Raw genomic sequence first — 14,652 nt, 5'->3', positions numbered from 1 at the left:
TCCATGATTCATATGAACGGGCGACAAGACGCTTCCCAAATGATTCAACCAGGTGATAACAGTGGTGTCTTCATATATTGGCTTAACTATACTAAAGCCGTCAGATAGCACAACGAGCTGAGCGCCCGTTTCTGACATCTGTGTGCAGCCTGCTGATACAGGTTTGAATCCTGGCAGGGCCAACTCAACCTTTCATCCTTCCGAGGTCAATAGATTTGAGTACAACGCAATACCATACTGTGGGGTAATATCAACTGTTATCTCAGCGCTCAGATGCCTGCGGGCTTGTAGTGCTGCGCTATATATAACTAGATAGCATTATTAAAGAGTGGAGGATCAAGGCCCAACCTTTCCAACTTACTTCATAGTCTAGAAAGCATGACACTATCAAATGCTCCGGCATAGTCTACAGCGCGGTCATGCTCAATGTTCATCCACACTCTTCTCTGACCATTCAATGCCAATAACTACACTACCTGGCAGTGATTAAGCTCGTTCCCTGCCAGCGCATGTTTGGCAGGCGGCATATATTTAAGCAGGATTCTTCCATGGTTTCCGCCATGAGGCAAGCCATGGTCTATGTTGCCATCAATTGCCTTAATATATCTCCCACCACCATGTCAATGTATCCTACAGCAAAATAAGGTGAACATTAATATCAGCATCAAAATGAAGGAGGTCATTTTCCAATTCCTTACCCCAGTTAAAAAATATGAGTAAAATCCATATGTCCAGTTATTGGAATTTATATCGTACAACACTGCCATTTGCATGGTCTACAAGTGCTTTAGCAGCTAAAAATTTTTTTTTAAAAAAAAGGACAGGTGTGGGTTAGGTTAGTGAGGGAAGCTTTGTTACTTTATTTGAGACAGGGAAGTCTCTTGGGGTGGATACGCAAACAAAAGTGGTGGTGGGAATCTGAGGAGTAAGTGCGGACTTGAAATACCACTCATATGCTGACAGCATGCAGATTATACACTGAGGATGCCTTCCGTAAGCTCAACCAATGTCTGGATGACAAATGATTGAAAGTCGATAGCCAGCTCCAGTAGAAAGCATCAAAGACTGAGCTCATCCTGTTTGGGCCCAAACAGTTGGTATTGACCGCTAATGAATTCTGGCCCTGAATATTATTGTTGAAAAGTTGCAATTCACCTCCAAGCGTACAAATTTAGGCTGCTTTTGGCATAAGAATCTTGGAATTGAGGCGCAGGTCACTGCAAAGGTCCAGGCAGGTTTTACCGTTTATTCCTGACTAGGACCAAGCAATGGTGGTGGGGGCCCTGACTAAAGCCCAAAACGCAGCCGTCAAACTGGTAGGTCGCCTGGGCAAATCAGTGTGCATTTCCCCTTTTCTTAGAGCACTGCATTGGTTATCAGGAAGACCACATTAAATTTAAAGGTGGCATGCTTAATCTTTTAAATGTCTTAATAATCCGTTACCACCAACCTTTAAGGACACTCTGATCTAAGGATCAGCTCCTGTTGAGCATTGCTCGATCGGCATTTGTTTCCAGAGGTGATAGACGCTTTGCAGTTGCAGGTCCGAAACTTTGGAATAGCAACCCTTTGGAGATCAGGGCTTCTGATACGCTTCTTCAGTTTCGCAAGGCCCTTAAGACATTTCTGTTTAAATAGGAGAAGGGATTTTATGGGTGGAATTCCACTGCATCGCTTTTTACAGAACGTATGGATGCACTTCTTTTTTGGCTTTTTGAGTCGTTATCTGTCAATACCAACTGCGCCTTTATACGGTTGAGACCATCCTGAGCATGTTCTAAATACTCAAATCAAATCTGGCAAAATGTAACTTGCTTTCAAAGTGGTTCCATGGGATTTTATCGAAAACATTTTAGAACATTTTCAACGAAACAAAAACAGTGAAAAATACCGTCCCAAGCCCCCCGTTTCCCTAGGTTTGTAAGCCCACTCCAACCCTCTCCCATACATATTTGTTTTAAAGTGCAGTGTTTTTTTGCTGTTTTGCTTTCTTTGAAATTGTTTTTTTCTATTCCATAATAACACTGGATACCTTTCTAAGCAACTGCAAAAGATAACAAGTTGGAACTTCTGTGCCCAGGCCTTCGATATGAGAGGTTAATTGTTGGCCGTTTTATATGATGTTTTATTACACCCAATTTTACTGTCATTACAATAAAGTACTGTTTGTTGGCATCCTCCTCCTGGCTGTTGTTCCAAGGTAAGTGAACACCATCGCTAATTAACACTGGAGTGTCATCTACATGCCGGCTGTGGGTCTTTCTGTACTACCTGAGCCCGAGGACTTGAGTCGATGTGAAAAAAGTAAATTTATTGGCTGTTTAATCTGTAAAAAGAATGCCCAATTGCTTACTGCTGTTTGCAAACTGCGGCAAGTAGCCACTTTTTTCAGCATCTTACCTGCAGTCTTCATCTTTAAACACTTGCAGCTACTGAGAACAGCTTCCTCGAATCTGCACGCCTCCCGGACAGAACGACCTGAAAGAGGAAGATAGAAGCAGCATTAATGAAAGCAGTAAAGACATTTACAAATTATGAACTGCTCAAAAGGCTTACCTGGCTGGTCGACTCTCGGCTGGCACCACTCCGGACATTCCACTCGCGCTGAAGAACACTGCAACCTACAAGGAAGGAAAACACAGGTTAGCAAAGGCAAGACTTCGTAGCGCTGCGCATAGCGCTTACTTACCGCATCATAGCGCTCTAAATGTGCCATCATTTACCAGCAGGGCTCAACCAAGCCAGTTCGCCGCGCTGAAGCTCCGCAAACCTAAGGGAGAAAAGAGAGACATTTTAAACAAAGAAAGGCATGCAGGATAGCAACAAAACTAAAAAACAGCAATAAGACCTACCTGAACAATATCAAACGGGCCGGCGTCAGTGAAGTAACTGGACCGCACTCGCCCATGAAAGACAACGTGCCCCTGCAAAGAAGGCAGGACGGAGAGCATGCCTAATTCTACCACAAGGTGAGGAGAGGACGCCAGAGGGACTGAAATCATACGGGGGTGGAGGGAGGATACTTACCCCAGTCAGTCAGTCTTGAACACAGTCCTGTATTTTCAGACAGAACCTTCCCCACAGACCACATCAGGGCAAAGATGAGAAGCATACTAGTGAGTAACCCGGCTGGGTGGCGTCCCTGTGGATACCAGGTGAGCGTAACACTCTGCCACAGAGTTGATCTTTCTTTACTCACGGTTGCCGTATTACGCGCAACCTTGTCTTGATACAGTTACTTTCAAGCAAAAACAACCAGGCCTTTGTTCTTCTATTTTGTTAACTCGCTGGCTGTTTTTTAATATTGTTTGCGTGTCCGAGTTCAAGGTTCATTTACTCGTAGCTTTTTTTGCACCTCCCCAATTCAATCAATCATTCAATGGGAGGGAAGCAGGCTCCTCATCAAGGTTTTTCAGAAGGATGACTTGCAGCTCGGGTTATCAGCTCCTTGTTGCAAGTGCTGTTCTTTTGCCTGGCTTTCTTGAGACTTCTCCACAGCTTGTAAAGTCCCCTGTTTTTTTGCTCTCCAATCTCACATTCGCAGCTGCTCCTGAAGTTCAGTTCCCTCTCGCTCAGAGCCTCGCTCTGAGTGTACCCGTGTGCTTTGCCTTTTATCCCAGTGGAGAAAGTTAACAGGTTTCAGGTGGGGATGGTTGGAAAGGGAGGCCTGACCTTGCCTGGCCTCATTACCGGGACAGAGCCATTGAAAAGAGTCAGAGGAAATCTTCATGACTCTGTTCCTGATCTTCCTCTGCCCAGTAGTACTGATAAGAGTAGGAAGGATGAGGATCATGGGAGTTATAGTATCCTACAAAGTAAATTGGGATAGGAGTAGGGAAGTTGTCAGGAGGACTCCCTGAGGGCCCCTTACTCAGGTGATCCTCTCTCGCTTGTCCATCCCCATGGTCGGGATCCAAAAGCGATGGCCCTCACCTGGCTACCTGAGCAACGCATCCCTGGGGTTTACGTAGTGAAACACTCACTGTCAAAAACTAGGAATAAATGTATTAGGGTATGCCAAGGTACCAGCCCTAAAAATCTCATGCAACAGAACACCCTGAGCATCCACCCAGAAAGCAGTCACAACCCTGGTAGAATGACCCTGCTTAAACAAAGGAACAGAAAGACCAGAGGCCAAATACAACATAGAAATGACCAACTTGATCCAGCGAATAATGGAAACAACCGATGCCTTCCTCCCTGAACCAGCCGCATCAAAAGTCACCAGAAGACTGTCGGAATGCCCAACAGGGTCTGTCCTGACCAGGTACTACAGGACCACCCAACGCACATTAAGGGAGTGCCACAACACCACCGTTGTGGACAGAGGGTCAGGAAAAAAGGCCAGGCGGACCACTTCCCATGACAGATGAAACTTAGAGGCAAGAACTGGGGATCACACCGCAACACTAAGCAGTCGGGTAAGATACACAGAAAGGGAGGACAGCAAAGGAGAGCCCCAATCTCCCCCAGATGCCGTGCAGAGAGGATGGCAACAAGAAAAGCCATCAGTTTAAGGTGTTTAATATCAACAAGGCCAATTGGTTCAAAGGGAGCCAACTGAAGAAAATGCAAAACCTGGGGCAGATCCCAAGGGGGCGAACCAAACACACAGGTGGTGTCGAAGCCAGACCCTTAAGGAACTGGCTCACCAGACCCAAATCCAACAGAGGAACACAGTAACCCTCCAACAGGGTCTTCAAAGCAGCCCATTTAGTGGTGTTGCCAACCCCTTACACAAACCATCCTGCAAATATCCCTGGGTCGCCGCAACATTGGGGGAAATTCCCGCCCCATCACACCAGCTGAGAAAATGGGCCCAATGCCCATCATAGGCCTTCAAGGTACTAGGTCACCTGTGTGAGAAACCTGATAAGAGTTTTATGTCAGCATGCTTGTATCTCACCCACTAGTCCTCAGGGACTTGACATGCAGGTGGCCAGGACACAGCCATCGCTTTTGGATCCAGTTCCTGGGGTGGATCAGTGAGGGAGGATCACCTGTGTAAGGGGTCTTCAAGGAGTGGGGGTGACATAGCCGATGGTGAGACGCGGTATTCCCCCCTCTTTTGTTCATCTACCCCATCCTATTCTTTAGGATTTTCCAAAGTCCTAACCCCCCCCTTTTTACATAAACACTGGGCCGAGGAAGAGGGCGACTAAGAGTAACCAGACTACCTCTCTCACATCGTCCTGGACATGTCCCGTTAATTGGGTCAGGCAAAGTCAGGCACTTTGCCCTACGTGCATACATCTGATACCAATTAGCTCTCCTCACACGAATAAAAGTCAACATCTAAACACACGCCCTGAGCAAGGCGAACAGGAGAACGAGCAGAACTTCCGGAACAGAAGACCCAACTGCTGGAGCAGTGCGACGGACCAAGGGACTGAGAGCAGCGGGCTGAAATCCCCAAGGCTTCCCTACCTGAGGTTGTTGCCTCAGACAGACCGCAAAAGACATGTGGAGAGGCCAGATCCCACAAGTGACGATTGCATTGTGTTCCAAGGACAACAGCGATCCTCCCGGGTGAACGGCAGAGTTTGGGTGGCAAGGTCAAGCCTGTGGTAATAACCTTGACTCGAAAATCAGAAAACGCAAAACAAGAAAGAAGCCCACACAGCCAATGAGTTGGCAAGTGACCAGAGAGACCGGTGTGTGTCAAAGTGAATAAAGTAGCAATAGCATATCACAGGTGAAGGCTGCACGTGTGTGGATGAAACACGAAGAAAGGCAGACCCATGAATGAACTTTAAAGTAAAATACAGGTGCAAGATCAGTGATACTAAGTAAATGAGTGGTCCGGTGAAAGAAAATAGCCCATTCGAAAGTCTCTGTGAAAGGTGCATTGCTTGAAACGAACTAACGAACAAATAGCAAGAGTGGAAGTAAATAGTGAACGTTAAGTCAAAGTGGTCCTGCGGTGGTCTGTAACAAAACCCACGCACATTCGAAAGACTTCAACATCCGAAAGTGGTCCGAGACCGACTGAGGGAGACCCAAAGTGTATTAAGCTTGGGGAAGGGTGACCCCGCCTGCAACTTTGTGTGAACTGTAGCTTGAGAGGTCTGAGACCGGCAGAGGGGGACCTTTGTGAACGTTTTGGTTCAAACATTATTTTGGAAGTCAAAGAACAAATAAAAGAACTTTAAACGTGGAAGGCCAGGCAGACCTCGAATCACGGTTTTGAACTGTGTACCGTTTTGGAACCCGAGCCAGAGTGTCTCATCCTGCCTACAAGGATCGCCTTACCCCGTGAGGCCTACCGTGGGGAGGGGAGCTGGTTCAGCTACAATATCAATTGAACACTGACTTTCCTTTTGCATACATTTTCTCCTTTTTTGCACAAGAGATAGGGCAGGCTGGTTTTGTTAGTATGGGCCATTTTGATTTGAAAGACTCCAGTAGGACTGTTTTATTTATCGTTTGATGATCGAGACTACTCCCATCTTAATTATAGGGTAGAATAGGAGTTTCCCCAACCCAACATTTTCAATAAAGGTTTTACAAATTGTATTCATTGTGTCAGTGCCAATACTTATGATACCATGCCTCCCTACACCTTGAATGGAGAATTATTTCCACCAACGGAGCCGATAAACCCAAAGTCAACAACCTTGCCCTCTCAGGAACCAAGCTGACCAGTGGATCACAGGCAATCCTGACACCGGAACCCTGCGAAGAGGGCAAGGCCAGCAGGGAATCCTCCAGACCTCCTGCGCCTGAAGATCCATGAGCAACAGGAACCACCCCGTGCGAGGCCAAAAGGGAACCACCAAGCTCACCAGAGAACTTCGGCAGATTTTCTGTACCACCCGGGAAATGAGAGCAAGAGGACAGAAGGCGTACAGACGACCCTGAGGCCACTCGATATTCAAGGTGTCCACCCCATGTCCCTACTAATGGGAACTGTGAGCAAAACCTAGGAACCTTGGCCGAGGAGGGGGACGCAAACAGATCCAACACTGGCGTCCTGAGCCGGCGACAAACACCCGCAAACACCTCATCTGACAATATCAACTCTGGGAAGACCGATAACACCCGAGACGATTTGCAACCACATTCTCCACCCCCTGAATGTGTAAAGCCTCCAGGGAAAGGAAATGCTGCTCAGACCAAACCCTGATGCACCCCGCCATACAATTCAGGGTCCTGGACCCAGAACCACCTTGATTGTTGACATTGGCTATGGCAGGGGAACTGTTCCAAATCAATATAACCTGGCCCTGCAACAGGGGAGCAAACCACACATGAGCCCAAAAACGGCAGTCAGCTCCCTCCAATTCGAGGATTGATGGAGCCCCTCCACGTCCCATTACTCAGTACCACACGAGGGGGGACGATCCAACTCTACCCTTCTCAATAGAGACACATTTTTCAACCTCCAAACCAGAGAAACCCGCAGGTCACTCTAAATCAGGACCCATATCCCGAGAGACTGTGAGAAGGGGGACCAGTCAAGCAGAAGATGTACCACCAGGGGACTAAGATGTTGACGGGCTCAGGTGACCAGAAAAGCACAAGAAGCCATGTGCCCCTGAACCACCAGGAGCTCCAGTCCAGACACTGAGGAACGTTGAAGGACCTTAGAGAGGAGCAATTGGAGCTAGAGAGACCAGGCCCTGGGCAGAAGAACTTTCCCACTCTTGGTGCAGAACCTAGCCCTGATGAACACCAGGTCCTGGGAAGGGGCCAACAGTGACTTCTTACAGTTGATCAGAAAGCCCCACTCCTGGAGCGACTGACAGAAAATCAGAATGTGAGAATGAACAGTGTAGTGGAGATCCGCCTTAACCAGCCAGTTGTTCAGTTATGGGAACAGTTGGCTCCCCTTCAGATGCAAAATGAGCCAACAATGGAGCCACTACCTTCGTAAAGACTCTTGGAGCGGATTTCAACCCAAATTGAAGGGGCCGGAATGGATAATGGGCCCCTCCCCACAGAGAACCTGAGTAACTGCAGGTGCGACGGGTGTATGGGCACATAATAGGCATCCTTCAGACCCAAGAAGACCATTCAGTACCACCTCTTGACCAGAGAAATAATCTTCTGCAAAGACTCCATCCAAAAACGAACACCCCTTACAAAGGCATGGAGTTGTTTCAAGTCCAAGATCAGACGGAACCTCCCGAGGCTTCCGGACAAAGAACACCCGAGAGTAGAACCCCATTGGGCTAGGTAACGCCTGAGGACATGGCTGCTTTGTTGGCTGGGTCCCCGGGCAGCTTAGTCATGATCCAGGATGGCTGAAGAGGAGGAAACCGAAATTCTATCTGGTAACCTTGCCGGATAATCTGCAGGACCCAGGCATTGGAGGCCCACTGTTCCCACATGGGAAAATAATGCTAGAGACAGGACCACAGTAATTGTCAGGCCATCAGATGGCCTTCCGCTAGCTTCTGACACTCAGGCCTGGGACGGAAGTCCTTGGAGCTATGAAACAGGCCATGCCTGCCCCCAGACCTCATGCTCCGAGGAGCAGTTTCCGAAGAACGGCGAACCTGAGGAGACGACTTACACCACAATCGGTCAGCATGCTTGTCAGCCCGGGACACCAGGTAAACCTGGTCTTCCAGACAGTCGCAGAAAAGCTTCCAGCCCATAAAGGGAAGCCTAAGAGTGGCACCCTTCTGGGAGTTGTCGGATATCCGGTCACTCAAATATAACTGACAACAAGCAGATACGCAAGCACCCATGGCCATGCCCCCGACGCCATTGTAAGAAAGATCCGAAAGGAGTTGGACTTGGAGCTGCATATCATCAAGCACAGGAGCACAGTCTGATCCATCTTCTATTGCCTTATGGAGAATCCAAAAGCCCCCCATAACAGTCCCTGCCTTATCTGAACCGTAGACATTGGCCCTTAGTGCTAGATGCGAACCCACATGAGCCTTCTTCAGTGAGGCATTTGCTGCACGGTCCACCGGGTCCTGAAGGGCAGCATCCTCTACAGCCATGGAACAGCCCACCAAACTGGACAGAATTTCATTGACAGCCACTATGTCCGGGAGAAAGTCCTCAGCCCCGTTCAAAGGATAGAGTCGTGCCATGAAGATGTATTTGGGTCCTTTCATTCACGGAGCACCTTTGTTTTTATATCCGATATCAGAGGAAACCTCAGCATTGGAGTGTGTTTATATTGCTGTATCTTAGGGTCAGAGGACCACTCCCCATTCAACCGGACAGAAACCCCCATGGAGTCCCAAACCAGGGAAATCACAGTCTCCACTTCATCCCGGGAGAGAGATTTTCCTTCGGCCTCATCATCTGAATGGGACCCCATTGAAGATTGGATAGAAGCAGGAAGAGGGTGAAGGGGTCAAAGAGGAAGACTAAGCTGAAGAGGAGGGGCTGGCCCTATACCTGTGCAATCCCCTAGAACTCTCATGCTCTTCTTAAGGACTTTGGTCTCCTTCTGCGACAAAGGAAACTTACACACTGTGGGCTTTTTGTGTTTCTTTCTGGCGTGATATAGGTCAGGACTCTGAGACGCAGCAAGAGAGTCCACATACCTTCACTTCTCAGAATGCTTGACCATTACAGAACAGAATACGCCATCTCACACTGCCTGCAGCCCGACTTTGACCAGCCACACCCCCAGTCAGGTCTTCCACGAGGATATCAGACCACCCAGGCTAGCAGAAACCCAGTGAAAACCCCACCCACAACAAGGCTCCAGCAGGAAGATGCTTGGGACCAAAATGCACAGCACTCGGCACAGCCGTATGAAAGCCACCGAAACCGGCATTTTGTTTGTACATGCGAAGAATCCCAAACCCGCAGGAGATCCCAGCCAGAAAGAACAGCTCAACCGTGCCCCAAGCCAAGCAGGGAACCCAGGTGCCCACACCTTACCGTGAGACTGCTGCCTCCCCGCAGGAGAAGCCACCACAGAGAAATCTGCAATGATGACTCCCGGAGCCCGGCACCCAGAGGATCCAGTCCCTGTTGGAGAAAGGATAAAAAGAAAAACCGTCCTGTAGGTAGGCAGGACCTCACAGGTGAGTACTGGGACGAGGAAGAAAAACGTGGAGGTAATGTAGTTGGGCCCACCGTAGTAGCATTAACATCTGTAAATACCCACACAGCATCGCAGAGTGGGCGTTTACAGAGTTTGGGTGGGCTTTGTCTGCCAAGTCCCTACCCTACGCATTTAGTTGCTTCGCAAACCTCAATAAAAGAATACTATCGAGCTAGATTGCAATTCCACAAAAATACCATAGAGCAATTCTTCCCTCAAAAAATGCATCATAATAAATTAATAATTGCTAGTTCATAGTGGGCCCACCAAATGGGGCAAGGATGATCGATGCACTTTTTCCACTATAAGTAAATGAGCAACGGAGGAAAACGCATACAATTTCACCTAACTCTACACTTTGCTCGATTCTCGGAAACTCTGGGTTGAGCCAGACATGAATTGTCCTGCACTACTCATCAGCTAACACAAAATGTGCATGTAAAAAAAGTCCACGTCTCATTGAAATTCCTCACACTTTGGTGAAATCAGAAAAATAAAAAACATATCCTAGTTACGCCACAGAGTCAAGAAATACCAAATTATTGGTGGGAGGTTTTTGTAAACAATACCCCTCTTTCATGTTGAGAAGAAATCATTATTTCCACTCACTTACCGCTGCCGTACTAGTGTGTGCGTTTGCTACTTTCAAGGGAAGAAACGATTCACTGCCTCCTCAGAACTTCTCCTCGTGAGACTCAGAAGCGAGTGAAGTCTGTGACGCGGACACGAGCCGCGCTGTCAGGGCGGAAACTGACAGTCTCTCGCGCCAAACCGTGCGACCAATCATGAAAAAGCAGGCATGGTGATGCCCAGAATAACTTTTCCGAAAATTGTGGAATGTCCCCTCCAAAGATGGCCGCCAGGGACCACCTACACTGACGTTTGACACCCGGCGGACGCCATGTTGGAAATTAAAATCATGCTTGTCTGGTCACTTTTTGCTACGTGTCGAGAAATCCTATAGTTGCAAAATTAGCACGCGTCTCGCATTTGCGCATGCTCAGTAATTGATTAAGTGTGTAGGATTTTTTGACCGTGTGAACATCCCATCATATAAGCGGCCGCCTGGGTGGCAAGGATCCCGAGAGTACTGGTGAAAAAAAGGACTGCATGCCTTGCTTTGATTTTTGCCTGTAAGCAATTAATTAGTTCTGTGAGTGTGATGCTACCTGGAAGTTTCCACTAACAATAAATACATACCTCTCAACCATTTGCCTCGCAAAGGCGGGTGAAATCACCCGATTTTGTTTTTGGCGGGTGAGACGCCCATTGGAATGAATGGGAGTGCAGGAGGCTTGGCGGGTGAGTCAGCCCTTTGCAAGGCGGGTGACACCCGCCAAAAGCGGGTGAGTTGAGAGCTATGTAAATATATACATATTTATCTCATTCAAATAACTTATCTTAATGACTAAAATACTGTATTCGATAATAGTGCACAGTTTATTGGCGAAAAACCAAATTGCCGTAAGAGCCTGCGTATTTGTGCACATGTGAAATCAATAAAATGATCTTCCAAACGCGACCATAAGCTATCGTGTAGCACGCTATGAAGTTGGAATAAATGGTTCTTTGTTAAAAATAGACTACACCGAGGTCAGCAAAAAAACAATTTCACAGTTGTTTGTGGATAAAGGACAGGGCGTATCTGAAATTGAAGTAGCAACTGTGTAAATTACAATACAGATATTCCATACTCTGGAAAGTCATGATTCTATTAAAGACACAGAGGTGTGATGTCCTGCTACATGCCTTGCCTGAGGCCCCACACGAACTCACTCAACCATGGACGTGAGGGAGGAGATGGACTCGAGAGGAGGATGCCAACACGTCTTTATTCCATCAACTCTCAACCGTAACTAACTACCTCCTCCCGCCCCTCCCCTTCCCGCAACTCCCTGTCCCCCCCGACACATGACATGGGATTAAACGTCACTCCCTGCCCCCTCCAGTACTAAACAAAATTATGTCATTAGTTAATTTCCTCAATCAAACGTTGAGGTTGATTGCGAGCTCGCTGAGGTCTGCTCGCAAGTCTCATGGGCTCACGGGCTCTGGGCACCCGTTGCATAGCACTCAACCTTTCATGGCCCTTGGGCGGGTGAAAACACCCGATTTTGTATTTGGCGGGTGAAAGCCCATTGATTCCTATGGGCGTGTAAGGAGCTTGGCGGGTGAGAGAGCTGCCTAAGTGGCGGGTGACACCTGCCAAAAGTGTGTGAGTTGAGAGTTATTGTCAGGATCCGAGTTGCCCACGTAGTGTAGTGGACGAGTTCTTCCACCTGATGCACCCCTCTGGCCGTGTAATCAAACAACCAGAGCAGAAAATCAGAGGAAAGAAGAGGATACCAGATGAGACCAGGATGTCGCAATAGGAGACAGCTGCCACAGGTTCGAGGCCGTCAAAGCAGGTGTCAAGAGGATACGACGATATGCGTAGGACAGAACTAACAGTAACCTACAAACAAAGTGCAAGGTTACTCACAACATGTATATGCAGGGCAACCACTTTTTCTCTTGAAAACGAAGTACAGACAGTGTATACAGTTTTGTACTGGGCAGGTGAAACGTGATGCTATGCTAAATCAATCTACCTTAGCCCCCTCCCCTTAACTAGAAATACCACAACAACAACCCCTTGCAGTGTTACCATATCAATGGCATTAGGGTCTCTGGAAGTTCCAAGCAGCAAGGCAAAGTGAGGCAGGTACGGATTCCAAGGAAAAAGAAAAGCACAGCCTAATCCGACGGCACAAGGACGCCTATGTACACTTGTGGCAGTCTCTAGTCCGTGTACAACATGCCAGAGTCACAGTTCCCAGAGAATCCAACGATCCAAGATAATCCCAGAGTCCGTGGTTTTCAATACCCAAAGCAGTGGTTGAAGAAAGACACCGTTCAGACACGGTCAGGTTCAAGAAGAGCGGCACAACAATCCAGGCGAAGACAAGGCAGTCCTTTTAGCGGTCCAAGGTCATAAACAGTAATCTGGCAGAAAGTTAACAAAAGGGTAATCCAAAACTCAGTATCCAATATTCGGTCCCGGTCAAGGCAAAATGCAGTTCCAAGACAAAGAGTGGGGGGGGAGCAAGGAGGAGTGGAAAACAGGAACAGAGGGTCCATGGGCAAGGAAACAAGGGAGAACAAGAACGAACGGGCACCTCTCCGTAACTCCACTAATTCAAAATCAGAAGCACCGGACAGCAAGTGGGAGGTGCTTAAGTACGAGTCACGTGACGACGTTACGTGCTACTCGACGTTGCCGGCACTAGGAAGAGGGAAGGACGGGATGCCAGCGTTGCCATGCCAACTTCCAGGCACCTGGCCGCAACGTCCTTAAAGGGCTATACGCGTACGATCGGGGAACGATCGTACGCGTAGACATGACAGGTATGCCATTGTCTTCTGGCCCGGAATAGGTTCGCTCATCGCAAGAGTCCTCCCCATCTCCTTCATATGATGAGTCCCACCCGGCGGTGGCGCCCTCGGAGTTGGGGGCAACTTCCAGGATGATACCTGTCATGCGTCTAAAGTGTGATGAATTTCTGGTGATGCTTTTTGTTACACTCTCAGCTATGATGCGGCAGCCTTTTACATGCGTCACCGTTAGGGGCTCTTTGTCAAATGCAGCCATCGCTTTCTTTCCTTGCGGTTGATGCACTATGACTGCGTCTCCAGGTTCTAGAGCGCTCGGTCGAGCTCGCCTGTCTCCGTCCGCTTGTTGTTTCATTTGTTCCTTGCGTTTGGAGTCCTTCTCTCTCATTTGAGCACTCCTTCATATTATTTCAGAAGGTGGCTTCACCCGTCGTGCTGTGTGGGGTATTTTAATAGTCTCGTAATTGCTGGTAAGGTTGTTTCTGTATCGATTCTACAGTCAGTCTGGTGAGTGTACACTCCTCTTTACATCGCTCATGAAGCATTCTACTGTGCTGTTCGCTTGCGGCCACAGTGGGTTGATGTGGCGATGGACAAAGCCAATATACTCAGAAAATCCCTTGAAGTACTGTCCAGTGAACGGAGGGCCATTGTCCGATTTTAAGATGCGTGGTATGCCGTATGCAGTGAACATCCTGTCAAGGGCAGGGGTGGTGTGATATGCGGAGGTGGATGACACTATTTGTAGATCAGGGAAGCAAGAGTATTCATCAACTGCTACGAGGATGTGTTCCCCTCATTCTAGTGGTCCAAAAAAGTCTACTGCGACCTCGTCCCGTGCCTTCTCTGGCAGGTCTGTCATGGACAGAGGTTCTGGACGTGTATGTGAGTTGAGTATGGTACAGGTGGGGCAATTTTTGAGGAGCTCCTCTACCTGGGTGTCTAGCCGAGGAAACCATACCTTTTGTCTGAGCATCCGTTTAATCGATACTATGCCCAAGTGGCCTTCATGAGCTAGGTCTAGTACCTTGCAGCGGAGTGCTCTGGGAATTACCAATTTGCTTCCTTTTAGTACGAGTCCTTCAGCTGTACTGCTTAGTTCATCCTTGACAGCCATCAGGCAGGTGATGTCTTGTTTCATTTCCTCACCGGTGTTCTCCCCCGCCTGTTTAGCCTGTTTCAGTGTCCAGTTTCGATGCATCGAAGGACCACTTGCAAGCCCTGGTCGTTGTCTTTTTCCTATGCAATTTGGTGCTGGT

At 48.1% G+C, this 14,652-nt stretch overlaps 1 protein-coding gene across 3 annotated transcripts in view; it reads right to left on the bottom strand.

Moving 5' to 3' along the window:
- Nucleotides 1-10,792, bottom strand: part of SYCE3 (synaptonemal complex central element protein 3) — a 303,915-nt gene extending 293,123 nt beyond the window's left edge. For all 3 annotated transcript variants that reach the window (XM_069650554.1, XM_069650555.1, XM_069650556.1), the window contains exon 1: nucleotides 10,635-10,792. The gene's annotated coding sequence lies outside the window, so the exon portion shown is untranslated. The remainder of the gene's footprint in view (nucleotides 1-10,634) is intronic.
- Between the last annotated feature and the right edge of the window lie 3,860 nt (nucleotides 10,793-14,652).

This window comes from Ambystoma mexicanum, chromosome 3p (genome assembly GCF_040938575.1).
Source record: "Ambystoma mexicanum isolate Mex_15411 chromosome 3p, UKY_AmexF1_1, whole genome shotgun sequence".
Lineage (NCBI taxonomy): Eukaryota > Metazoa > Chordata > Amphibia > Caudata > Ambystomatidae > Ambystoma > Ambystoma mexicanum.
This window is presented reverse-complemented; position numbering and strand designations above follow the sequence as displayed.